This window comes from Bombus affinis, chromosome 6 (genome assembly GCF_024516045.1).
Source record: "Bombus affinis isolate iyBomAffi1 chromosome 6, iyBomAffi1.2, whole genome shotgun sequence".
NCBI classification, from domain to species: domain Eukaryota; kingdom Metazoa; phylum Arthropoda; class Insecta; order Hymenoptera; family Apidae; genus Bombus; species Bombus affinis.
In genome coordinates, this window is record NC_066349.1 from 12,983,376 (window position 1) to 13,010,951 (window position 27,576).

General features: G+C 39.4%; 1 protein-coding gene across 13 annotated transcripts in view; it reads right to left on the reverse strand.

The window, feature by feature from the left end:
- LOC126917450 (zinc finger homeobox protein 3) overlaps positions 1-27,576 on the reverse strand; it is a 456,710-nt gene that overhangs the window by 89,613 nt on the left and 339,521 nt on the right. The window lies entirely within an intron of this gene.

The following is a 27,576-nucleotide window of genomic DNA, read 5'->3' on the forward strand; positions in this document are numbered from 1 at the left end:
CTTGCTACGCAACACAGTACAGATTTTCGAGTTATAGGAAGATTACCCTTACCAAAGCTGTAAACGTGCGTTTCTTGTGGCGTGTGTACGTACTTCTTCAGCCTAAAAACTTCAGGTTACCAAACCTTAAGGAACATTCGCACATATTTTACAACGCTTTAAAGATCGCGTTTCTTTCCCGCGTTTCGCGTCCATGGGTTTCATTCTCGTCTTCATCGAGGGTTCGACGTTACGTTGGAAGATATTTTGAAAAAAGCGGGTGTCTCTCGCGAGCATAGTCATTTCGCACTTTATGCTCGCACGGCACGCTCGCCTTTGCGGATACCTGTTTATTATTGCTGTTTCGCGGATGTAGCTTCTGAGAATCGCAATACTGTACGCACTTTTGGCTACATGGCGCGTTGATTTTCCGCGAATGCGTGTAATGAATCTGATTTGTCTTATTGCCGGTTTGTCGAACGCCTTCAGCTCACGCAGATTCTGCCGAATACCTCAATCTGAGGCAATTCCAACCCGAAATTCGTGTAGCTTTTGCTAATTCGCGCTTCCAGTTATTACACCTTATGGAACTATGTATTACAAATGAAGACTTTTAACCATAATTGTTTTTTTTTCTCTACGATATTGATAATCGATATAGGAAGAAATTTTAAATCTTATGCAAAAGTTTTAGTTTTGTTAATACAGTTAAGGAGACGGTTAAATGGACACTTCGTACCGCTAAGTACCGTAACAAATACTTTGCTTTACATTATGCATGTACATTTTTACGTTAAATTCTTTATAAATCCGTGAACATTCGTGATCGATCGATAATTGTATGTTAAAGTTTGACGAAGTTCGGTTTCCATTGTAATATTCGAACTGAGTGATACGATCGACTTAATAGTTTAAACGAAGTAATCAAGTTTAAATGAATGTAGAAAAGTACAAGTCTTTCTCTCTAAATAATAAGTGGTATTAAAGTTAAGATTGAAGGATAAAGTAGGGTTTCCACAACAACGTATGATAATTACCTAAAATTTTTTATATTCGAGTACATTTGAAGTTTATCATTTTCCGAGGAAAAAATATTACAACCGTAGGGAACGTCGTCAATAATAAAACGACCGAGGGAGAAGAGAATTATAAATCATCGAATAATCACATAAGGGTTTCAAGAAACTTTGATAACGATTAATTTCATTCGAAGACTAGAGGGGTAGACTAAGAAGATTTTACAGGGAAGCAGTTTTAGGATTCAGTACGTTATCTATCACTCTCGTATCACCAAAATTGTCTTTGTGTATTTTTTCCCCCGCTCCAAAATTTGCAGAGTATCGCACGTCAATTATGTCGTATCCAAACTCTCCTGTTCAATCACAAAGCGACGTTAAAAATCAGGAAATCGACAAAGATATACTTATCGCTTCTTTCTCCCGCGATATTCTTTTAAAATATTGTCCGAAATCTCTCAATTTACAAGAACATCGTCGTAAACGCACCGATGCTTCCGATCATAAAAAATTCCACATAATTCAAAGCTAGGATCACTTCGCGAAAGTATTACCGATATGGATGACATTTTTCCGCTATTAGTTAACCCCGGTCAGAGAATATCTAAGGTCTCGACTATTTATCTGGCCGTACTTCATTGACCCACTTCTAAAATGGCCCGTAAAAGAAAACAATCTTTCTCGAAGCGAACAAAGGGTAGCAGAATAGTGGCACCAGCCGCAAAACCAGAAAACGTTCAAGCAGACGTCGCGGTAATCTCCCCGTGGAGAAGCGACAATCAGCAGGGGACCGTAAAGAACGGCGAAAGCCCATTAATCCTCGCCAGAAGAAATGATTTAGGATCGGTTCGTGTACCATCAGCCTCGCGTCTCAGGCCATCAGCGTAACGGCTACCAGACGAACACGCGTTTCCCAAGGTTGCAGCCTAACCGTGTGACAATCACCGTCTCGAACTAGGTCCCTCGAAAACAATTCGCGTCTCAATCGTTGTTGTGTCGTGAATCGTCAGCGTAATGACAGATGGCCGGATGATTGTATGTATCGTTCACTGGCGTTCAACTGATTGAATATACAGGGATCGGAGAGAGGAAGCGAGCATAGAATTCCATTCGAAAATTCTTTCGTTACAAATCGATAAAAACAAAGTAGAGTATTGTTATCGATATCGTGGACAATTAATTTTCAAATTAGGATTTTAAGCGATGTAGATAAAATGTTTTAAATATTTTTTATTTGTAGCGTACACGACAATCTCGTATAACTCAACGCGAGAAAAAGAAATATAGCTGCGAAGAGGTTTATCGTACGTAGTTACGGAACTTACGTCGATTCGTTAACGTCCACGAAGATAAGGCGATCTCCCGTTGCTCGGAAGAATCTATTACTCTAAAACGAAAACGAGCTTACGAATCCCATCATCATCATCGAAAACTCTTTCGTTAAAAATCTATCGAAATAAACAACGTCGCTGTTCACATCTGTGTAATTATTTTTCCATTAACGACAAAGTCAGCCGGTTATTTAATATAGGCAGACGATTCCAAATAATTTCACGGTTCTATACACAACACCCTTACAACCTACCTGGAAAAAATAGAAACATAGGTTGCAAAAGGGTTGATACAGGCTTCTCTATCGACGACGTTGGCGAGGACAAGGGGATTCCCCATTGCGCGAAATGGAGTCCTTGAACCCGCGAGAGCGGCAGGCGAGGAAACGACGTAAGTGGACAGAAATGTATAGCGCAACGTGGTTCGCGGCGCGTCAAGAGGGAATCTGTCCCCACCCGTGGAGGAGAAGGTGGACAAGGAAGCGGTGGTGGCGAACGTTTGGTCGCGAAAGAGGAGGAGGACGGAGGTGGAGAAGGAGAAGGAGTCACATCGTGGGCAACTCTCTGCGTACCGAGAGTCGAAGCTCTGTCTCGCGTACGCGAGAACCAATCCCAGTATTTGCGCTTCCTTCCTACCGTGGATGGCGACCACCTCTTTTCAGGGGCGTAGCCGTCGCGATCCCCCTCTCCCCGTGCGCGGCATGGATTTTTCGCGCGCTCCAAATTCCGCCCCGAGCATCAACGGGCCGATCCTCTTCATCGGGGATCGAACGAGGCCCGTCGAGTCTATCGATGTCGCGTCCGAGGTCGTTCAACTTTTCCATGTTTGCCCGTCACTGACTCGGACAGATTCCGAGGGCGGATTTCGGTCATTCGTGTTGATTTTTCATCGACGAATGCGTTCAGAGGTTTGTGACTTTGGTTAGATCAAGGAGATTACGGTGAACAGTAGAATAGGGTGTTCATTGGCTCGACGATATACGTGATTTGCCGTTTGTACAGCGGTGCACGATCGGATAAATAGATTCAGACAGCAGAAGTTCATTAGTCAGCCGTTAAGTAGAATCGATTTTCCGTACTATTTATGATCTCTGTCGTTTCACGCGTATTATAAGCAGATTCGGCCAGTAGGACGTCGTTTAGTCTGACGCTAACCAATTGCGAGAGTGACTCTCCCCACTACCTACGATCTTTCGTTTATACGATAGTTTACTTTCGGATAAGTAGATTCAGGCGGCAAGAATTTACTTAGTCGGACGCTACGTAACGTTCTGTCTTGTTCGTGAATCGAGTTAGGCAGCTTCCATGACGCAGTAGAACAAGATTTTACTGATATTTCTACTGTTTATGATTGTTGCTCGTATAATACTGTACGCTCGGTTAAGTAGATTCAGACGGCGGGAGTGCGTCTAGTCTAACGTTAAGTAGATAAAACGAAGTTCGTATAAACGAAGTTCTATTGTGGTTGAACGTTTAAGTGTTATTGGAGCTGTTAGCGATTGCTGCACTGCTAATAGAACAGAAGTAGACGAGTTTATTGATCAGTAAGAGATTGTCAAGTTTGTTAATTAAAGGGTCGTTTAATAAATCATTTAAAACACCATGAATTCTCATGAAGAACTATATACTGATATTAGAGCCCCTGTAAACTCCTGTCGTTTCAAATACATACGAAAGCATGTAAGAACATCTTCTGAACTATCTCCCGCGTAGAATATAATATCACGAAGCAGGAATGTTTTCTCCATATCTAGAGATCAGTTATATCATCCGATAAATTATATCTCAGAGATCGAATTCAGAACACTACGATATACTCTTAATTGAAGCACACAGAACACCTCGTACATTCTTCAGAAATCTCCATATCGCTCCTTAACTTTGCTCTTCGCGTAATACCGAAACACACCTACCAAAGCTGATACCAGTTAGAACACTACGTGCCGTCACAGAAGATGAACCACGATGAAGTACGTCACGTTCTTATTCGCGCATGAATATTTCGATCTTTATTCACAATTTTCAGTCTCCAAACGCGTTTACCAACCTCCGTATGAACGCGATTCCGCAATTTCCCGAAAACTGAAGCGGATCGAGTAATCGTGCGGTTAAAACACGGCGAATTGTCGCGGTGGAGCACGAGTCAGAGGAGAGAGGATCCGGGCAAGGAGGAAGGGAGCAGATAGACGGATGGACAAAGCTGTAGAGGAGCCCCGGAGTATTCAGTCGGTGACGCGGGCAGATTTACGGGCGGCTCGCCACGCAGACGAGCGTCTCTTTGCGGATTCTTGGGCTTCCACCGATATTATTAGCGATCGCGTCCTCTTTTTGATCCTGGCAGAAGGACGGGGGAAGGCTCCTTCCCTTGCGGCCGTCGAGAGAGTGCTGGACACGGCGGGTGGTTTTTTTCGTGGCCGCGTATAATGCGCTCGATAGAAGTTGCTTGCTCGAAATCCTTCGAACCCTTTTTCCCTTGTTAGGGCCAGCTCCAGGTCCAGGCTCGAACGAGTACGCATCGAAGGGACCGCGAATTTATTTCTTCTGGCGTAGGCATTCGCCGCGTTTCCCATCCACCGGACAGACGCTACGACGACAACGACGATGACGTGCGGTTTAATGATATGCAGCATTCAGAATGATCGTCGTACCATGCCACGGTTTGTATATCTGGTTTCTGCCTTCAAAATTTCGAATTTAAAGCTTCTACATTATATGGCCAAGTTGAGGATTTTCTCGAGTGTTTTCGTTGCTGTATGGAGATAATTGTCGTTACATTTATGAAGTGGTTGTTATACCGTATTCTAACTATTACTATATCGTATAAACTTGATATGGGTCGTGATAACGAATATCGTTTGTTCATTTGATCGTTGAACATCGATCGAGTCTTGGGTTATTTTCGTATTTTCATAAGAAATAAAGTAACACGAAAATTTTATAAAAATGTCGGTTGATGTATTTGTCCACCTAAATTATCTAGTTTAATCATTAAAATATTTCACTTCTTACTCCAAACCTTCGACTTTCATTCGAATTTCTTGGTGGTATAATACTCGAGTATTCTGATAATCTTGATGAAGGATTTACATATGGAAGACTTATAAATGAGAGCTGCGTGGAACGGAATCGTCTCTTCCTGTTCGACTGCCATTTATCATTCGCGAGACTGGTAGTGCAAGAAACGCATAATTACAGATAATTCCCTTGGTACTTGCTATGCGCCGGGATAATTGCGGCCGGGTATTGTGTGCCATTGTTCCGCCGACCGGCTATCCCTTTGATTATGGCAATTCAGGGCATCCAGATAGTCAGGCGATATTTAATTTCGTGAAAAATTCTGGTTGATTTTGATTTGATGTTGGGAATCGAAGAGACGTGTATTTTTTGACGCTTCGGCTGAGAATATGTATATTAATGGGGGAAGTCGAGAGACGTGTTAATGGAATAATTGTATATCGAAAGTTAGGTGTTTCAGAACTGTTGAAATTGCTGTAATCATCGAATTATAAGAAAGATACTCAGTTGTTGAAAGTTTATACGATATATTATAATATTGTACTATTTTGTTCAATAAATTTTCTTATCACTTTTTGAAACAGGTTAGCAGATTCTCTTTTCGATGTGTTTGGAACATTTTTGAAAATTTTAATGCTGTTAGATTAATTGTAGAAACATGTTGCATTGCTTATTAGTGCTTGGTTTCAACGCTACAGTCTGGAAGTCGAAAGAAAGATCGATTCACTGTTATTCTTGTTCCTTATCAGTATTCATAGCAATAAGGAACATTTAGAAGTTTTCATATATTCGTATTCTTCATATTATATTACTGTAGCAAACTTTAGTTTTACTCGATCAGAATCACCCATCTTCGATATCAAAGTTCAAGTATAACTGGCGTCTACAGTCTTCAACCTCGTGATTGATTGTCTCTGGTATTTTTATAGAAAATTGACTAACTTTGCTTAAGAATAACAGTATCATATAGAAACCATTCCTTCTTTCATTCCACATAAACAACTAATAAGAGAAGAATATTATATTCAAATTTCCTTTTTTCTTTCCTTTTCTACCGTAACGGAAGATTTAAAAACGACGGATCTACGCTTTATTAGTCTACATCTACATATTTTAAATCCGTCACACTATCGAATGCCTCACGCCTCGCAGTGCGTCGAAATAAATACACCTTTCTCTATCCTAATTTTAACTCTACCGAATCTTTAAATCTCATCTCAAATTAAATTCAACTAACGTGTCTGTGGTTCTTTTCGCGGATTCGATCGTGTTTTTAGTGCTTTCGTTCCGACGTTTAAATTCGCGAAAGCACATATATGTCGTCTAATAATGAAACTTGAAAGTCATAAAATCATAGATTTTATCTTGCTCCGGATCCACTCCTTGTTAAGTGCAAATAAATTCTCAACGATGAACTCGCAACTCAACATCGGATCTCGCATCTTTCTCGCGTCGATTCCATTTTCGAATTCACACGGTGATTCTCGCGATTCTCGCGTGCCCCGCGGAATCTTATTGGCTATTCAGGCCGCGATGCCTTAACTGCCCGGGATTCGATGCATAGGAGCCATAAAGCATGGAATACAGAGGCCATGGTGGGCACAGATCCCGCGAGTTACCATGTCCCTTACGGTAGGCATTACCGAGATTACAGACGCGGACTGGACCTCCGTTCGAAGGTAACGAGTGAGAGAAAGACGAAAATACGCCATACCGATGGATCGAGAGAGACGATCCACCGCGTAATAACCCTTACCTCTTTCGATCCCTTTACCCACGTAGCCGATGAGATGGCCCTTTAGGTCTCTAAACGGCCCGACAACACGGGACCTTCTTACTCCTCTCTTTCTGGGTTCTATTAAAATCCGTGCGAGATAATCGGTCGCCTTGATAATGCGCCGCAAACCCGTGAACCCTACAGCGATCGTCAATTTATCTTCGCGAAAATACGATCGTTTCGTTAGTTTCCTTCTTTGTACGTGAAACGTTAAACACCGAATTTGCGTAAATATTTCATTTTGTTCCTTCGATCGATTTGCATCATCGAATAATTCTCTTCCTTGACACTATGGAAAAAGAGCTTCAAAGATTCGTCTAATATAATTTTCGTCGTTATTTCTTTCGCGTGGATTCCTAAGATATTATGAAATTGAAAAAAATAGAAGAACGTTTATAACATTACGATCGAGACACTAAATATATGTTATAATAAAGACACGTATTATTACAACTAACAAATATGTAGATTCAACTGCTGCTTTCCTTTTTCTCAATTATATGAAACGTAAACTCATTATGTTTATCCCGTATGGTTTTTATATAATGTACGAACGAGAAAGTACTATAATTAACGATGCAGAGACGAGATCCGCGATAAACGTTAGTCTTATCGCTAGATCTGACCAAGACTTTTTCATGAGTTATAAAATAACTTATCAACATCAATTTGTAGCTAAACCACGATTTTAAGATCGTAGTCGAAGTTGCAACCACGTGTGACCAGTAGGAACAGGAGTTACGAGTTAAAAACGATATACCATCGAGGAAAACTCGGTTATCCAGGTTTGGTGGCGTCTGATTGGCGTAATATATGCGAGCTAATTATTTTGATCGCGAGTCTTTATGCCCACGCTGATTGCAGGACTAACGTTGATCTCGAGAAAGATTCGCTGGGCGTGGGGAATTGGAGTCGGCTCGACGTTTCTGCAAATTGCTCTTTGAACGCTCTAGTTACACGCTCCGAGGCTTTACGAACGGCTACGAGAAACTGCCAACGCGGAATCCCCTGCAGATTCTAATTGCCTTTCTAATGGAAAATTATTTAATGCCGCTTGATTTTGATCTTACGGGAAATCACGATGTAAAAACGAGAAATTCGTTCCACTCAATGAGGTAATTGAAATGTAGGAGTCCTGAGAGATTGTAAATGATAGCGTTTAAAGTGTTCGCGCAATGATACTCTCAGCAGAAAGGATGGCTCTTTTTATACGCGCAGATTTTCCGTAGCATTCTTTCCTTTTTTTATTTCGATCTTTGGATTCTGTCAACAGCGTGTGACACCAATTGCTTATACTACTTTCATAGAAAGGAGTAATAAGACCTATCAACGGTGTCTGACAATAACAACTTTCTCTACTTTCTTGGAAAAAAGAAGTCTATGTAATGCGGAATAAGAGATCGGTATTAGAATTCGAGGAATTTCAGTATAAACGGCATAATCGTTTGATCGTTAACAAATACGGAATCGGAAATTCCAAGCTTTCGTAAAAGCGTCACTACTCGACACGTTTCTAAATAATTGCACCTTACTACAACTAAATTCGCTACGACGTCTTTTATAACAACGAAGTATCGATTTAATTTCATTCGCAATCATCGTGTCATTTGTACGTTCCAAAAATTATATATCGCGTGTTATGAAAATATAAAAATTACGAAAAATAATCTAAAATATAGTAACGAAAGTGTTCAAGTAAAACTATCCAAGTTTAATATAAAGAGAAACCAACACCTTAAACCTTATACTCCGTATATAATATTTCGAGCTGAGAGAATTTTAGCAATCGATAAGAAGGAAAAATTCGGATAGAAAATTCCAGCAGCTTGCGGGCTCGTAATAGAAGCCAAATTGTTCCAGCGGATACGTAGTGATTCGTACGAATTTGATCGAAAGATATCCCGCGTTGGAAAAGGAATAACTCAGCATAAAAAGAGGAGGAGACGGCAGACTGGAAAGATACTTCGGAAATAACTAGAAAGGATTGCCGGAGAGGGTTTCCTCGTTTCTTCCTAACAAGCTCCGCGCAAGCTTCCACCCGTTAGTCATACATTTATATAAGGGATGTATCTTCTTATTCCACGGCCAGGATACAGGAGATACGTATCTCCTGGTTATTAATGTATGTCTGCAACCCCCGGTTTCAACCCCTCTCCCTCTTGCCCGTTCTCGAGCCGACTTCGAAACCGAAGGAGCTTCGAATGCCAAGAAAATCCGAAACTACGCGAGAAGGAAACCGCCCCAACAATGGTTCTCATGTTCGTCTTTTCAATCCTGATCGAGTAATTTTCGTAAAAAAAAAAAAATATGTAACTATGCTAATCCGTTTATTTCACTTTGACTTCTTTGTTACTTTATTATTTATTGTATTCGCTGTTTACGATGGTTGCATATAAAAAGTTTCTAGTTAAGGAACATTTAAGTAAGTTGGAGAATTTCACTGTGTAAGTTGAAGGATATGGAATAGACAAAGAATTATTTATCGAAATTGGAGAATGGAAAATAGATTAGAAAATATTTTGAATAGTTTAGTATCTTTTTTTTAAAATATATCGCAAAGTATCAATGGGTAATACAGCTTCGCTATCCTGTTATATTGTTCTCATCAAAGGTGTACCTCGATACGCAATTGCTATGTTTTGTTCGATATGCTGGTGTATTTATATATAAATGATTGATTACCTGAGAGATCGTTTCAGCATTTTACAAATCCGGTCGTTGAAATTTCAGAAGTCGTGGGCCGTAAAAAATCGGAAATTGAATAGCAGTTTTAGACGATAAATCATGGGAATATACCTACGCAAAAACCTAATTCCAACTGTAAACTAAAATGAAATTGCTATAAAATTCAAATGGCCAACAGCGTGTTATTAAACAAATAACAATAAAACCAATAATAAGTATATTAAAATTGAAAAGTTACCTTCGAAAAACGTCGAAACAAATTGTCCTTAGCCCGGAGAATATTATAATTTATAATCTGTCAGTCATCAATCTTCTCGTATTATGCTTCGGCAAAAACGAAAACCTCGAGAAAGTATCAAAACATGGTTAGTAAGTAATAAACATTTATCCCCCTGGGTATCGTAATAAATTACGAATTCACACGAATTTTACATGGTACCCGATAGGGTATTACAACGTGTGTACAATACGCTAACAACCGTACAACGCCTATTAACTACAATTTATAATCGCGTCGCGCGTAAACTGATCCCTCCGCAACAGGGAAGATATTTTTCGCGTAGCGAATTGAGTATCGCTGCTTATAAGAATAACTCCATATTGATCACACTTGAGAAGCCTGCGGCCAACGATATGAATTCCTAATGCACGATGTGCACCCCTTCGTTCAATCTCTTATCGACGCCGACAAAGCTCGAAAAACTTCGTTACGTTCGACGTTTCTGGCGGTGATCCAATGCCAATCACAGCCATCTTTAATTCTTCTCTGTCCGTTCGAACGTCGATTTGCGGCCAAAAGATCGTCTATATTTCATTTGGAACTCTGCTCGTTCATTTTGCCTTGATTTAACTAGGTTAGATAAGATCGTGATCCATATTTATTCGGATTTCGAGTAATGCGAAGATTATTAATTCTTAGTGTTTCGGATGTCTATAGTTTTTGTCGATACGTTGCTACATTATGTGCATTTGTGTTTTTCGATCCAAGCATATTTTCATTTCTAGAAATCATGATTAATTTTATATAGATAATTACGTAGATTGAATGCTCCGTGCAATAAACTGTGGGAATATGATGTGAATGCAGAGATTACAAAACTAAATAATGGTCTATCGGATTCATCGTGGATGTAACTTTCAGCGATTTCATTGAAACGTAGTTTTAATAATTACGGAGGAATGAACGATCGCAGGGAAACACGCACCCAAGAATATTATTTACGATCGTACGAACCTATTTGATCCGAGTATACCTTTTGCTATTTCAGGCTTACGAAAAATCTGACAGAATCCCGAAATACCTATCAACATCTTTATTATGCTAAAAAATCGTTGATCAAGCCTAATCGTCTAAAACTTAATTCGTCAAAAATAAAGATTCTCTTCCAGGAAGAAACTGAACGAACCGAGGGAAAAAATCTCTCTACGGAAAATTTGCCTACGAATCGTTAAACGCTTCTATCTGAAAAGGAAGGAGAATGAGAAAACCATTCTAGAATCGAGTCGAATAACTCGATCAATTCGATCCGCGGAATTCCGGTCTAAAACAGGATAAACGGCCGGGTCCGCGACAGGGCGATTTTACTTTCGGTTTCAAGGATGCCGCGCGTTTGTCACACTGGCGCTGAGATAATAGCAGCCAGGCGAATTATCCGAATAATCGTGGATAGAGAAGAAAGGGGAGAAGGTAGGAGGCGGCCGTGCAGGCTGCCGCAGAAACAATAATGCCAAGAGCGGATCGTCATTACCCGGCCGGTAGAGTTATTATAAGCGAGTTAGGACAACGGCGCGGCGAACAGATCGTTACGCTCTCGGGCTGCGCCGAGAAAAAGGAAACGATAGACAGGAAACCAGCTCGAAATTGCTAGAGAAAGAGTGTGTCTGAGGGGGACAAGGTGCCAAGAGAAGAAAAGGAAATGCCACTGGTCATTCGTGGCGTGTCCAACGATTTTCTGTAATCAGCTAATTTATGCCTAATTTAGTTTCGTTTCCCGGGTCCAATCCAGACCTGGTAATCTCGTCGCGGTTTTAGATTTGCGTTCCGCCGTGGAATCGCGGCGTAATTGATTTCGAAGTAATTCGTTCGGCGTAAAGCAACGAGTAAGGGATGAGTAAGGAGGATATACACGTACGTATGTTTCGAGGTGAAGAGTATTTTAGACTTTGTTAGATTTTCTTTTTTTTGGTAATTATCTTTTATGTTCCGTGAAGCTACCAAGATTCTTGGATTCTTGGGAACATGTTAGTTGCAAGATCCTTACAATTAGTAAGATCTTGAGAAGGCAGGTTTAATCTTCCTTATGAAATTGTGGGCAATTAAGAAAAATCATAAGAGAGGTACATTATGGTGAGCCTGTTCCTACTGATGTTTTCCTGATTTTGAAGTCACTTAATAGTTAACAAGAAGGTTTTTTATATGTCTAATATGAAAAGAAAGCAAGAGGAGAGTAGCAGCTTATCAAATTAATAATGCTCTTGTTCTATAACTACAATTTGTATTAAAATAAAATGTCACGATATGACCAAACTGATCGAGATGACCACGATGGCTTGTTATTTTATATATTATGCACGTATGCTTCATTGAAACAAGAATGGTCTTTGTGTAAATTGTAGGAAGACCTGAACCCTAATATTAAAATCAACTTCCTCGACAGTGTCGAACTTGAACGTTCAGCTGACTCGGTCAAAATCAAACTTTCAGGACCGAACCTACCCTTGTTCTTAAATACTATAGTTTCACATTAAGAAGAACCTGAGACTTCCATTTGGAAGCAGACTGTCCATCAGCATCCACGGCGACGTTCCGCGTGGCAATTCTCTTTCCGCTCGGAGATCCCGGCGGCGCGGCGAGGCAGACTCGTTGAATCGTCCGCGAGGCTATTTTGCAATTTTCGTCGGTCGGTCACGCGGCGCGAGTCCGCCTGTAACTAACCGTGTTTGCGGCGTGCACAGCCGGGGGCAACGACGAACAACTATGTGCCAACGTCACGTAGAGGCCAGACTCCCCCCGTAACTCGGAAATCGCGTTTCCACGAACGTTCTGGCCGTCGCCGCCGCCGGATAGGAAAGATCGGCCGAGGGGATCGCATTAAAGCGCGATTGCGCTCGCCGAACTAGGAACGCGGACTGATGATGAACAGTTTGACGGCGGTCACGTCCCGCGCTCCCGAAGAATCGCGACATAATATCGAGGAAATGAACCAAACTGGTCCAAGTATGCGTTTCACCGACTCAACCTTTCGTTTACCATTTCAACGTCGTTTCGTTCGTTTTCAGAGGAAACGAAATGAGCTTGCTTTCCGTATTGCGCGTCTGCTGGATTCCTCACGAGGAATTTCCGGTTAACCGGCGAGTTACATTTGCGTGTTGCGCGTAATGAGAGATGGAGTTGTCGAGAGAGGTGATTTGGTTTAGTTGCTGTATGAAGAGTAACGTGAGATTTTTAGTATCTGAAGTGTCTATATCTTTGAACGTCGATCGTTATCATCGTCGATAAGTTGGAGCTGTTGAAAGAAAATTATGTTGCAGTAGTTTATCGAATGACGCGAACCATCGTGTCGTTGTTCCTTGAATTTTCCTTTTCAATTGCGATTGCGGGTACGTTAACCGCCTGATATGATTGATGCTTTTGTCGTGATCGTATGGCAGGTACTAAATTATACGGCGGATTGGTATTGACTTTGCTAGATTTATGAGAGTTTGGTTTATGTAAAGTAAGAGGCGTAGGACTCGCTGAAGTAATACGATGTAATGTCATTTTTGATAATACTTTTCGTAGGTGAATTTTAAGTTCGTAGTAAATATATCATTGATCGATCACGCATTGACGAAACTGCTGTTTAGATTCGAACAAAATAAAGACCGTAACGCGAAGACCGAAGAATAAAGAATCGACAACAATTTTCTATCCATCCGAAATAAATCTTAAATACCAGATACACAATTTCTTCGAAGAATCACTGTCTTTGATAGTAGACCTACGTTCAAGAAGATCGTTTCTACGACGATCCAAGTCACGATACGACGCATCGCAAGTGTACCATCAAGCGACACAATTCCGTCAAACGAGATAGTTGAACCTTGCTGTAAAAAAAATCCTACACACTAAGAATCATACCGTCCATGGCACCGACGATCATCGACATCCTCGAGATCCGATAGCAACGATGCGGTACCACGCCATTTATCATCCCCTTTGCTTGGAACTTTTTCTCGGCCACATAAACGCCCCTATCGATTGATCCTCACGGTGAAAGTTAATCTCTCGGTGCGTATGACATAGAGAACAAGAAAAAGAGCGAATGAGGTGAAGCTTCGTCGCAATCCAGCTCGTTAGGATCCATGTTCTCTTCTGGATCAAGAGGACCTCGCGTACTTGGTTGCCTTCGTCTCCTTCCTATCCAGATCGTGATTCCCTCGTTCCCCTCTCGAGGCCGTTTCATCCTGAATGGTGGCGCGGAATGCAGTAAAGCAAATAGGCTGCTCTCGCGGCCGAATAGCTAATTACGCTTCTTGGCATTCCTGTTTCTGGTTAGCCAGTCAGCAACAGTCAGAGAGAAGCCAAGCAGCTTGGCCAGAGGAATTATAGGCTAATCCTGGACTCGTAGGAGGACACGAGCGGCCGCGGTCACCAGACGACGAAGAAGACCACGAGGAACCCACCCAGACCTGATATCCTTCCTCTTTTTCTCGTATTTCTTCTCGTCTTCCTCTTTCTTCTTTCTTCCTTTCCTCCTTCTGTTTCCTTCGCGTACTCGCCTTCCTCTACGTTTCCCTCTTACTCGGCGTAATGGCGTTGTTTAATGTTTAATCATAGCCGCCGCGCGGCTAGAATATAATCATAGTATAATTCAAGCAACAACATCAGCAACCACCGTGCCACGACGATGCTCTGGTGGTGGTAAGTCTGCGTTCTGCGGTCGAGAATGCATCCGTAGTACCTAGATGCACCCACGGCTACGTGTTCCTCTTTAGGGCAAGTCCAACGTTCTTGCTCTTGGCGAGGGTGAAGTTTATCGTTTCCAAATATGAGCTTGTAAAATGTAGGGACTGCTGAGTGGTTGAATCGATGTTAATTTAGATTTGGAGATCGAGCTATGGAATCTTGTAATTTATATTTGCGAATTGAGCTGGAGACTTTTGTGGCAGAGACTGAAGGATTTGTTGTTAGCGATATTGATAGATTCGTTAGTCGTTGCTGCGTTATCCTTTAAATATTTCACAGCCTAACTGCTACTTATTTATTTGTTCAATAATGTATGGATACGTATAATTATTTATTAATTATTTATCTAATATCTATAAAACACTTTCATGTAACAGCCTTTCATATAAATTCAGTATTTCCTAAGAAATTAGATTTATATTTCAATTAATCATCTCTAGGCTGTCTATTCCAATATTCTTCCAAGTAATGATATTTATCTTTCATTTTATTAATTATCTTAATCTAATCTTCAATCGATAATGATTCACGGATCAATCTTTTTCTCTAGCCTTTGATCTGCATATTTCGAACATATTTTACCATAAATTAAAATCATTAGTCCTCCACCGCATACTTAATAGCATGATTTAAGCGCGTACTCTGAACTTCTATTAAATACCCGTTTGAAGGACGATTTATGCCACGCGCGGTCGATGTTGCGACGCGTATAGTTACAAATGACAGAGTTCGACACAAACGATCTTTGATTGCGTTGGCAGGTAGATTCAGATGTAAGATATGTTCGCATGCGTGTTGCCCGTACGACTTTTCTATTATTCAACCTAATCATAATGTGGCTCCTTCCAACTCTATTTGTTAATATATACCGAATAATACGAAATAATGACACGTTATTAATACGTATCCTGTGAAACTGCTATTTCAGATTGTTGTTAGATAAGAACAAGTAGGCGATAAGTAGTCGATCTATTGAAATCTCCCTCATTCGATGATATTGTTTTATCGTAATTAGTCTCTGTCGTATTTGATCATTTTATTATCTATTATATTACGTCATGATATTAAATTGATCCGTACGAAAGATCGTCTCTTTGATGAATGTATCATCGAAACCTGAGATCAGTAAGATATCTGTGAAAGTATCAGTGAACAAATTTCTCGAATAACGCATTGGATCATGCAACAGAAATTATTTCGGTATACGCGTACGTAAGTGTACCTAGTATTTTACAAAAATGTACTTGCTGTTAAAATTTTACTTTATAAACGATATTTCATACGGGCTACATCAACATGCATTTGATATTCCTATTAAACGTTTTGCAACTGCTATATATATTTTTCAATTTATTCGAAACTTTCTATTCCAATATAATCACGATAGTCGTGTCTCGTTATGCTACCAATAAAGTTTTAACAGCTACTACGTAACACGCGTAACATATCCTTGAAAGCGAATCTCTACATTAACTCATTCTTTATGTGCACTCTAGTTTATTCTCGAATACGAAGCACGAAACATATATTATATTTATACCAAACTTTTTGCTGTGACGAAAAAAGTTCGAAACACAAATATCGTCAAAACCATTCTCGTTCGAGATAATAACATTAACGTTACCTTGTAATTTTCGCTGTGCCATATTTCACAACACAGCTTAATACCGATGTTTCGAATTCAGTTGAAAACGATTCATTCAATTGGGTACACGAAAATTTCTTCGTATCACCGTGAAAGTCCCGTTGAACGATGGGGCTTTTTCGATAATTAACACTCGATTCTTTTGTGTCGGTGACTGCTCGGTACGCGTCAAGGCACCGAACGTCGCCGATTTGCTCTTTTTCGATCGCCTCAAGGCCCATCGGTACTTGCGTCGTGCCGAGTCATGCGTGGAACTCCCGGCATCATTGCCATAACTCGTCCCGCCGTGTTGCCTTCGTGGAGAGTTTATGGTACCATCGTTCTCGGCCCGCAACAATTCGGTCGCCATCGTCCACGCACAATTGCTGCCAGATTTTTACCTATCCTGTTGCCCCGTGGATGAATTATCCTCTCGATTTTTTATCTATATCTTGTCGACATTTTTATCGAGGAACATTGCGTGTGGCATTATAATTGTAGATTTCTTTTCGATTCGCCTGATCACAAAACTTTAACAATTATATTTATATATTATATCATATACCTCAATTTTACCTTCAATATTTCTATAAAGAGAACTGTGTTATTCAGCGAATATATAGAAAGCAATTGATAACTTCACAACTACGATTATCTTTACTTAAATAATTCAAAAGGAAACTGTAGCTTGTCTATGCAATAAAATAATTCCCATTCTTCCAATCTCCCTATTCCTCCCCAAAAAATAATTACATCATTACCAATAAAAATATGGAATAAGGAAGGAATTTAATCAAACCGTAATAATTGTCCAAATGTAACGACCGATGGAAACTTCTTACTTCCAACTTTTTCATAGTTCACGCGATCTTTTAATAGAACACCGTTTCTTACGATCTTCCTATTCGTCTAAGAAAACAATTACATCGCTACAAAAAAAAAAAAAAAGGAAGAAAGAAAGAGAAGAGAGGACACAAAAACAGAAGAGAGAAAAGATTTAATGGAAGAAAATTACGAAAAATACGATCTTATTTCGGAGTGTTTCGTTAGTTCACACGATCTATTGTAGCAGCGTTCGAATCTTTGTCCCGGAATCGTTTTCATGGCGTCGAGGTCACGAGGAAGCGACGCCGGCACGGCGCGCGGCGTGGCGGTGGCAGCGTTGAAAATAACGTGGCACATTATAGGCAAGCATTAGAGTGACCGGTAGCCGACCGGTGAGTTTTTTGCCGGATTCCAGTAGCGCCTTCGACAAACACCGGCGAAGAGGGAAGAGTCCAGTCTCTATAGTTCGCTACTTTTACTAGGTTATTCACGAACGGTCTCGTGACTCGTTCCGCGCCAGCTCCTCTCAGCACCTTGTCCGACGCGGAGTCTGCCAAGGGCCAAAAGAAGTCCCCTCCGGAATTCCTCGTGGCGAAAGTGAACGCGCTGGAATCGAGCTTTGCTACGCGCGAAACCGAACCGTTCCGTCGCCTCTTCGCGCGTCATCCTCGCGTATGCGTCTTTCAGGGACTTCCTTCTTCCAGTCATAGTTCATCAGTTGCAAAGATGGAGATGTTTTTCAGACCATTCGTATTAGACGGTATTAGCGAGTTTTAGATTTTTAGAATTTACTATAGTTTCTGTGATTGATCGATAGTTAGCAGTGCGTGAAGGATTTTTAAAGTTTGAAGATTCGACGTTAACCTGTCAATGTTTTCGGAGAAACAGTGTTAATTAGGAACTGCAAAATCGTGTACACCGTAAGTTATATAATCATACAAATCTCATTACTCCAGGCTATGCATTTTTTGGTACAGACTATGTACCAATTCTTAGAGCATAAATTTCTAAGGAGACGGCTGTGATGTCTTAAATTAGGATGATTTTCGAATCTTCTAATCGTGTGATCAATTAAACGAGAAAAACGTTCGTAAGACGAGAAACTATTCGATGTCACGTCCCTTTTAATTGCTCCCGGCAACGTATGAAATCATTCTGATGGGAAAATAATTGCTGTATTATTAATTATTCGACATGCATCATTTTTCTGAAGACCGTCGTGCGGTTGTTTTGCAATCGCGTTATTAAAGAGTTCTGATTGCGAGGATACCTTCGCGAATATAATAAATGAGATGATTCGAGAAAAGATATAATAAATGTGAAATATACTAATTATTTTCCTAAGTGGAATGACTATTAAAATGAAATTAGAATTCTGGGACTCGTTTTAAGAAGATCGTACAGAACGTTCAACTTCTTTCCACAAGCTATATCCCTCGATACATTAAATTTTCAAAATCATCTCACCTAACCCCCACCATTCTATTGCTCCTTACATCGCCTAAAACAATACTCTGATCGACAGTTTTTTTATGTATCTAACATTTCCTTCAAACTGCGTCAAATTTGACCAAACTAATTAACCAACGTTCCCAGCCAACGGTGCTTTCGTGTTCCAACGAAAGGAAGAAAACAGGATGAAAAAACGATATCCACAACGGTTACGCTGGGGGATGAACTGTCACCCCCCATGGCAGGATTTTTTTCGGCTCTCCTTTCCTCGCTTCTCTCATCCCCACGAGCCATGAGTCACATAATAGTTCCTCCGTGGCCCCTAATGATTTATGCCTCTGGTCGGGTTTTATGTATTTCTGTGCAACGCGCTTCAGCATTTTTCTTTTTTTTTTTTTAGCTTCTCACCCCGGTGTCGCTGGATCGACCGACGATGAGAGAGAAAGAGAAACTATCACGGGGCCGTGAAAGAAGAAAAAGGGGATGGGAGAAGAACCATAAAGCGTCGCAGGACCCTGGTACTGCTTTTCGCTGCTACGGCTAACTACGCAGTCTATATAGATCGATATAATTAATAGCTCCGGCATGGATCGGGTAACATATGGCTCGGGACACGTTCGAAGAACGGAGAAGGACAGAAAACTCGGGGACAGCAGCGTGGAGAGAGGAGAAAAGACTCGGGGCACATCGAACTCTTGGCGCTGCATTCAAAGGGATTAGAGGCGAATAAACGAACACCGCGAGGTGTTCTCGTGCAAGCGAAAAAAAAAAAAAAAACGACAGCGGCATGCTAATTCCTACCTGGTGGCGTCCTCAAGGTCCAAGGAGGAGCCTACCAGTTGAACTCGTTCGCCTGTTCGTCACACTACTTTCGGTGTGAGTTTAATATTGACCCAGCGAGATTAGGTGCGAGCCAGGTTTGGATTAAACGAAGCGACGGCTTTCTTGATCATTCGTGAAGAAGTTAAGGGTTTGGTTTCGTTTAACGTTTGGAGAAGTTGAGAGAAAATTGAGGATATCTATGAAGGGTGAGTTTCTTATGCGATTTGATTGGTTTAAGAAGGATAGCGATGACGAAGAAGAATTAAAAGAAGAAATGGTGACTTGGATTGTGTATTCCCTCTTTTAACATATGTCATAGACGATCAAATTTTTTGACAGAATTTTATTCCTAGTTATCGGTGTTGTATTTCTCTAATTGTGATTGCAAATTTCTAGGTTTCGACGATTCTAATTTGTCAGAAACAAAGCACGTACAGAGAGCAACCGAACGAGTATCGAGGAGCCGAACGAATATTGATACGATAGAACTAACAAAAAATATGAGCAGAACAGAGCAGAACAAACAATTCTTTCTGTTCCAATTTCCATCCCTTACTATTCGATACAATAAATTCAAGCAGCGATACAGATACTACAGTAATATCCATTAAAAGTAACCTAAATAGATCACACAACCATATATGTAAGTGCACGTGTACTCTCTACATTCTCAGCAATAATTTATTCAAGAATAAGGCTTCCGTAAAGAACATCACTTTGTATTTCCAACCTATTTTTCCTCATAAATTCGTCCTTTCTCAAGTTGGTAGCATCAATTCAAAAACAGCCTGTATATCGCATACGTGGAGTTTCCATGTGAATTGCCATCGATGGACAAAGAACGAAAGAAAGATGCCAGTTCAACCCTCTAGTGGAGATATCATTTGCATTCCCTCGTCGACAAGGCCACGTGGCCACACCGTGCACACGGCCCTTTCCGCACCCTGCGCTCGCGCGAGTAAACGGCGCGCGTTTTGCATAATTTCACGAATCGCGCGTATAATCGTTCCCCGCCGGTACAAAACGCAGCGGCATTTTGTGTCGTACTCGCGCGACCCTGGCCTCTTCCGTATTAGCATAAGCTTTTCGAAATGGCGCAGAAAGAGCGACACGTGACCCGTCACGAGCCGGAAGGACCAGGCCCTCGAAAATGAAAGGTTTCAGGCGTCATGAATTTCTGAACCAACTCCGTCCTTTTCTTCCTCGTCCCCCGAATTACCTCCCCACTGTCGATTGTCGATGTATCAAAATTTTGTCGAGCTATGAGACATATAGGAGGAAGCTGAAGAAGATTTTCTAAGGGACACGTGGCAGAGAGAGAGAAAGAGAGAGAGAGAGAGAGAGTCGCCTTGAACTTTTACACGAGCACGAACCACGCTATTATTATGGTAGCAGACGATACACCGATGTAAATGAATTTTATATATAGATTCTGAAAGAATCAGTTGGAGATTTGAAATAGGTCGTGTTGCATTTGTATGTTGATAGAGTTGTTCGAGATGCAGGGAGATCGATGAAGTGGCTGATGGGGTGGTGAGTTGATTTGAATATGCGGAGTTGTCTATTAGCTGGTGATTTTTAAATAATAGGTGTTTTGCAAAAGCGATTGGTACTTGTGTAAGTAAATTTGTTATGTTTCTTTCTTATGAAGCTTGTAATGAATTCACGGCTATATGGCATATAAGCTTTTTATTATAAGGTCGGATGATTTAAGAAGGAAATGATTTAGTGAGAAGATTTGTATCTTTGTGATTGTAATAACACGCATGCTTACATCGATAGTAACTATGTAATTATGGATCGAATAATCAGAAATATTATAACTGCAACTTTTTGCAATATGTTTTATAGTAACGCAAATTTCATAATGTACATAATTTCATAATGAGTAGGAAATAGACATAAGTACCTCGACAAGATGTAACTATCGATCAAACTTACTCGCAATTAAAATGTTGGTCAAAGTTTTAAATTTAATCCAGCTACACGCGTATAACTATTCTTTTTTTAGCTGTAACTTTCACTATTCACCTTCACGATAACGATTTAATTGTCTCTCGCGTATCCATATACGGTAAAGTAGTTAAAAGAAAATGAATATGTATTGCTTTGGTATCTGATAATTGATAATTTATACGTAAGAATTCACGATGAAATAGAAACTTCTTACATAATAATTGGCGAAATAAATGTTAAAATAATCAATCTACGAAATGTACCACGCGTATCAATCATCCTACAAGAGGAATAAAAAGAAGCAGGGATATCAAGTGATAATTCCAGAGGACATAAAGTGAGAGCTACCAAGAGTAATCACCGGATCGTTACCAGGCACAATACTTTCATGGAGCGATTTAACGCGCGCGTTCTCGAACAAAGCCATTAGATTTCACAAGGAATATCGAAGTCTTTGTCGTGTATAGTCGGTACAAAGGCCGCGAAAAAGGCGAAGCCAGGGTTCAAACGCACCGACGATCGCTCGTCACCAAGGAATCAATTTTCCGAATGAATATCCCAACCTTTTGTTCTCCTTCTTTTTTTTCTCTTTCCTCCTTTCCTTCCACGCGTCCGCTTCCATTCAGAGCTTGAATCGCGTCGTTTAGGGAATTTCGTGGCGTCGCGTCGGTGGCAGTGAACGGGGCCGTCAACACCGTCCATGACCACGTGTACAATGGCCCTCTCTCGCAATCATCCACCTCCCTGCGTATAGATCGCTTCTATTGTTACCTCGAAAGACGCGACGAAAAAGTGGCGCGACTAATTACCTCGGCCGGCCCGATCGACAAAACCTTGGAAAGTCGAGTGTAAATCACGTAACAATTACAAAGGCGTCGAGCCAACACCGTTTCCATTGCCAGTTCCCCGTGTTGTGTGTACAGTAACGTTGTTTTCTTAACTGTGATTGAAATCGATCGACGTGGATCGTAAATATTCTACGTGTAAATGGTTCGCAACTTGGGAATTTGTTAGGACGACGAGTAGACTGTAGATATTCGAATTGCTTGGTGAAAATTTAAAATCACGATGTGTTTTTATAGGATTTAATATTTTCAAAGAAATCGAAAATTTACGTACGCAAATACTAGACTGTGGATTTTTATCCATTTACGGATAGTTTGAGGGTGTAAAGATGTCGTTTAAAAATTTTTGTTACGTGTCTCTGATACTTTTGAAGAACATGTTACGTACGCATATCTTTTGGGAAAATATTTCTCAACTTTCTCAAACGCGACAGACATACTTAATCGCATTTTTTTTACTATATTTTAAATGATATATATTTCAAAAGTATAGCATAATTTCAATATTTAAGAATTGCTATTACTGATATAGTTCTCTCCAAACATGAATAACCTACATACGATAAAAATCAGAACCTTCTGCACAAAAATCTACTAATAACGATAGCTGTTATCGTAGTTGTAACTTAAGACCTTATTTATTTTACTACCAAACTGATCAATACGTTACACCTGTGCCTTGTAAAATTTCCCCAATAATATCGATCCGATTAAAAATTATTTGTTACCATATAACAGGAATAATAAAAATTCAAGTAGAAGCGAACGTATCGAGGGAATCTCCCGATAATCAGATTCTACAACTCCAAATCTCAGTATTCTTTCCCTGAAACAAAATTCCATGACCAAATGGAAATATTCTGTAGGACGCGGTTTGACTGTCGAGCATCTATGTCTCCGCATTAGAAATCCAGGCGCGAACGTGTAATCTTACAGAGTACGGTTAACGCTTCCCTGTCGGTTCTAATTCATTGCTTGAACGCGAGTCGATCGAGCAACCTCGGCCCACGATAAACTCGCTTGTTTTCCATGCCAGTACCAGCTTGGCTGGTCTCGACAATGCCATGTATGTACTCGTAGAGCCGAGTCGTCGAATCGTCCGTGTCACGGAATGAACCCGGCTTAATTACCTGGTGATGCACGACTACCAGACGAACCACGTCGTAATTCGCCTTAACAGCCGTGGTTTACGCAAAACTCGCGTGATCGACCGGCCATGGTACCTGGAAACACGCTTTCTTCCGTCTCGAGTGTCGCCTCCTCGATTCACGCGGGTTAGGTAGTCGATATTTCACGCGTTCCTCTCGCCAGGAATTTAAACGTTTATTTGAATATGAAGGCTACGAGAGAAGAACACGATATGTCATATTTTATATTTTTTTACAGAGGAACAGTTCTAAAATCCAGTTTTCTCTGTCAATTAATTCCGTGTTAGTACGATTGTTCTTTTGTTCGATTTTGGCATATTTTTCTATCTTCATCGTAAACCCATGTCCGTAATTCCCACTTTTATCGTTGTTTCCACTCATTCGATCTATCAAATCCTTAAAATTTCTCATACGGCGATAATTGAAGTCATAAAATCAAGAAACATGAATTCATCGTGTTCTCCTGCTGCGACTTTCATATTTATATACTTATCGTAATCAATTAATTTATGTTACTGGTAGTAGGCTAAAAGTAGGATTACTTTGAGTTATGTTCGTTCACTACGAATCTTGTAATTAAAATATTTGGTTACGAGCATCTTTGTAACGGTCTATAGTCGAAAATAGACTATTTGATTAATGATTCGTTCTTAGCGGCGTTTCTCCAATTAATTGATATCGTTTTGCGAGTATAATTTGCCAGTATAGTTCTTTTGTATACAACGTTTATGCTCGGCAGAACGTAAGCAACTTATTTAGTCTAATGCTACTTTACATAAATTTCACAGGAACTACTAAGCGAAGGAACTCTACGATAATCTTTAGATATCGTTATTTAATGCGATACGACTTACCTAAAAACAAATCTAGAAACGCAAAGGGGATGATTTGTCAGGGTTCTGGGTAAAAAGGAATGGGGTGAAATAATCAAATAAGAAGTAAACCAAAGATTAGTCTTATGATAGTATAGCTTTATTTTAGACTAGAACGGAAAAATAATATAATATTAATAATATAAAATAATAATTAATAATAATAATAATAATTAATAATAATAATAATAATAATAATAATAATAATAATAATAATAATAATAAACTATATACATAAGAATAGTAAGGACTGACATACATAAAATTGTTGTTCATACGTATAGTTGTGTTCGTCGTGCCTATATTTGTGTATTACGTATGCACAAGTGTTTCTGATCTTTAGTGTATCTAATACATGCGTGTGTGTCTGTGTATTCGCGTATAACGCGTGTGTGCTGATGAAGAAAAAAGCGAGAAATTGAGCCACACCTTCGTCGGCTGCGAGTTCGATCTCTTAACTTTTTGTTAACGTACGTGCCCGATCATACATTACTTGTTGCAAATGAACTTATTCGTGGTACTGTAGAAACGTGGTAGAATTGTTCGTTTAGAAACGTTCTACTCGAAGCAGATCCAGCCTCTACGTAAATCTACGTCGAACAAGGTTTAACACTTTACTGGTATCGTTGACTCATATAGAATAAATTTCGATATAGTACTTTAATTATAAAATGTCATTTCCATTCGTCATAGACAAAAATAAATCTTTAAATATTTTTAAAAACTTAATATCTCAATTTATTACGAATAAATCCTTATTTTCTAAAATGCTTCAAAAGCATTAACGAGTTGTAAAGACTCCGTTCGAAGTGCTAAACGATCACGTTTATAACGTGAAATATGAACACAGGCTAAAGCAATGTATCCAATCTGCAAACTGTTATAAGATATTTATAGGATTTAAATGTTAACGTACGTACTCTACGTTTAATATTAACATTGTTAACAGTCTTGTTTGATAAGGTATCAAGAATACTAACAAGCGATGACTGGCAATAATTCGTGTTTATAGATACAATGATGCTAGTGACACAAATAAAGCGTATACTAAAACAAACGAACTAGATCTACAAAGATCGACTGAAAATTTCACGTTCCAGTTACCCGAAAAAGTTGGCGACGCTTAAGAGATCGATAAAAGGGGAAGATTATGAAATTATAAAATAAAAAACTAGAATAAAGGGGATTCTATTCTCGAAACTAGGATTCAAGTCGTAGAAGAAAGAAAGGGAAAAGAATACAACAGCGATGTATACATCGAGTTTTCAGGCTGTTCAAGGTCGGTACGAGATCGAGTCGATTCGTTCATGTGGGCAGACGAGAGTGTGACTATCACAAAAAACGATAATGAGAAAGAAAGACAGATTTTTTAGGTGCGCGGGACTCATAAATAACTAACGCATAAAACAATAATAATAATAATAATAATAATAATAATAATAATAATAATAATAATTAATAATAATAATAATAATAATAATAATAATAATAATAATAATAATAATAATAATAATAATTAGTAGTAGTAGTAGTAGCCCTGATTAAGATCGATGTCGTTGTAAAAATGGCAAAATAGGATCGTGTCGCTTCGCTGCGAAGGAAGAAGGAGGACGAAACGAAGTTATGTTATGCGATGACACCGAAACAGGTTCGACTGAGATTGACGCATACGTGTGAATGTATGAACAAGATGATTCAGAATGAATTTCACGTTTCGTACCTAGATGCTATAAAAAGTATCGAAAATCAACGCAAATTTGTTATATTATATTATATTATATTATATTATATTATATTGTTATATTTGTTAAAACATATATTTGTTATATGAGATATAACGTAACTTATATATCAATTTAAAAAAGGAAAGTACAGCTCGAACTCTTTTATTATTAATACTAATTACGATTGTTTGTTCAAACAATCAGGGTCTATGTAGTGATAAAAATATACTTAATAAAACTCCAATAAGTAAAGTTCATATAAATCAATTTAGTCATTAATAGTCGAATGAGATCGAGATTAAGAAATTATTTTTGTTTCGTCAAATGGGAGATTTTTAAGAACATCGAGGGTAAGACGTAAATCTCGAAATCGAAGTAAATATACGCAAGTACTAATAAAATACTAATTTGGGCATGGTCGTCGCTTAGCCCATCACATTTGCTGTTTACCTATCACATACACGTCATGATCTCAAAACGCAATAATTTTTAAAGCAAGTATCAAATACAAATAACGCCAAACAAAGCCTTAAATATATAAATCTCTTTACTGTTTAAAATGTTTAAAAAATTTTGTTCGTGATAGTAATTATAAAATGCCTAATTTTTAACCTAACTTATATACGAAATTTCCTAATTGTCTTCCATAGTGTAAAATCGGTAACGCTGAGAAACAACAAATTAAAAATTAAAAAAAAAAAACTTGTAAAAAGTTTTCAAATTCGTTCGTAAATGTATTTCTAAAAATGGACAACAAATTGCTTAAAGCGCCATAATTCTATAATATCAAGTTCTCGTAATTCGTCGAAAAATGAAATCCATTTTGCGTCACTGTATACTCCACAGTATAATGCACGTATGTATGTATGTACTGATGGATAACGCATGTGTCGCCCGTCACAAGAAAAAGATAGATAGAGTCGATTCTCTGGCGGTCGTTACGTTTGTTGGAGGCCAGAATCGGGACCGTTCGAGATAAAGGGGCCCTATCCGAGCCTCGGATAACAGCGAGGGCTTTGCGAAGTGTATTTACAATGAAACGCTTCAGGCGCAACAAGGAAAAGGCACTGGACATAAGATGACACGATGTTGGAATGGCTTTGCGGCTATGCATAATGACGACGACGACGACGACGACGACGACGACGACGACGACGACGACGACGATGATAAATATGACGCATATCGAAGGACAAGGATGGTGAAGAGGGGAGAGACGAAAGGTAAGAGTAAAGGGAGTGAGGAGATAAGGGACGATATTTTGCTACACTATGTAGGAATTAAAGACATTGTATTCTCCGTTCTTTCTGGCTATACTATAATGAATCAAACGCTTCGAGTAATAATCGAAATGGATAGTTACTAAGGATCCATTATAAAATATAATAATAAAATTCGTAATAATTTGCAATATAGTCTATAACTGTACAGCAACTTATAATCAAGACGCGATGGGTATTACTTCTTCATAATCGTTTTCTTCCACTTTCGTGATATTCTTCCATGATATTCTCACCTAGTTACGTTTATTCATGGGTTTCTGTATATTTCACCAGT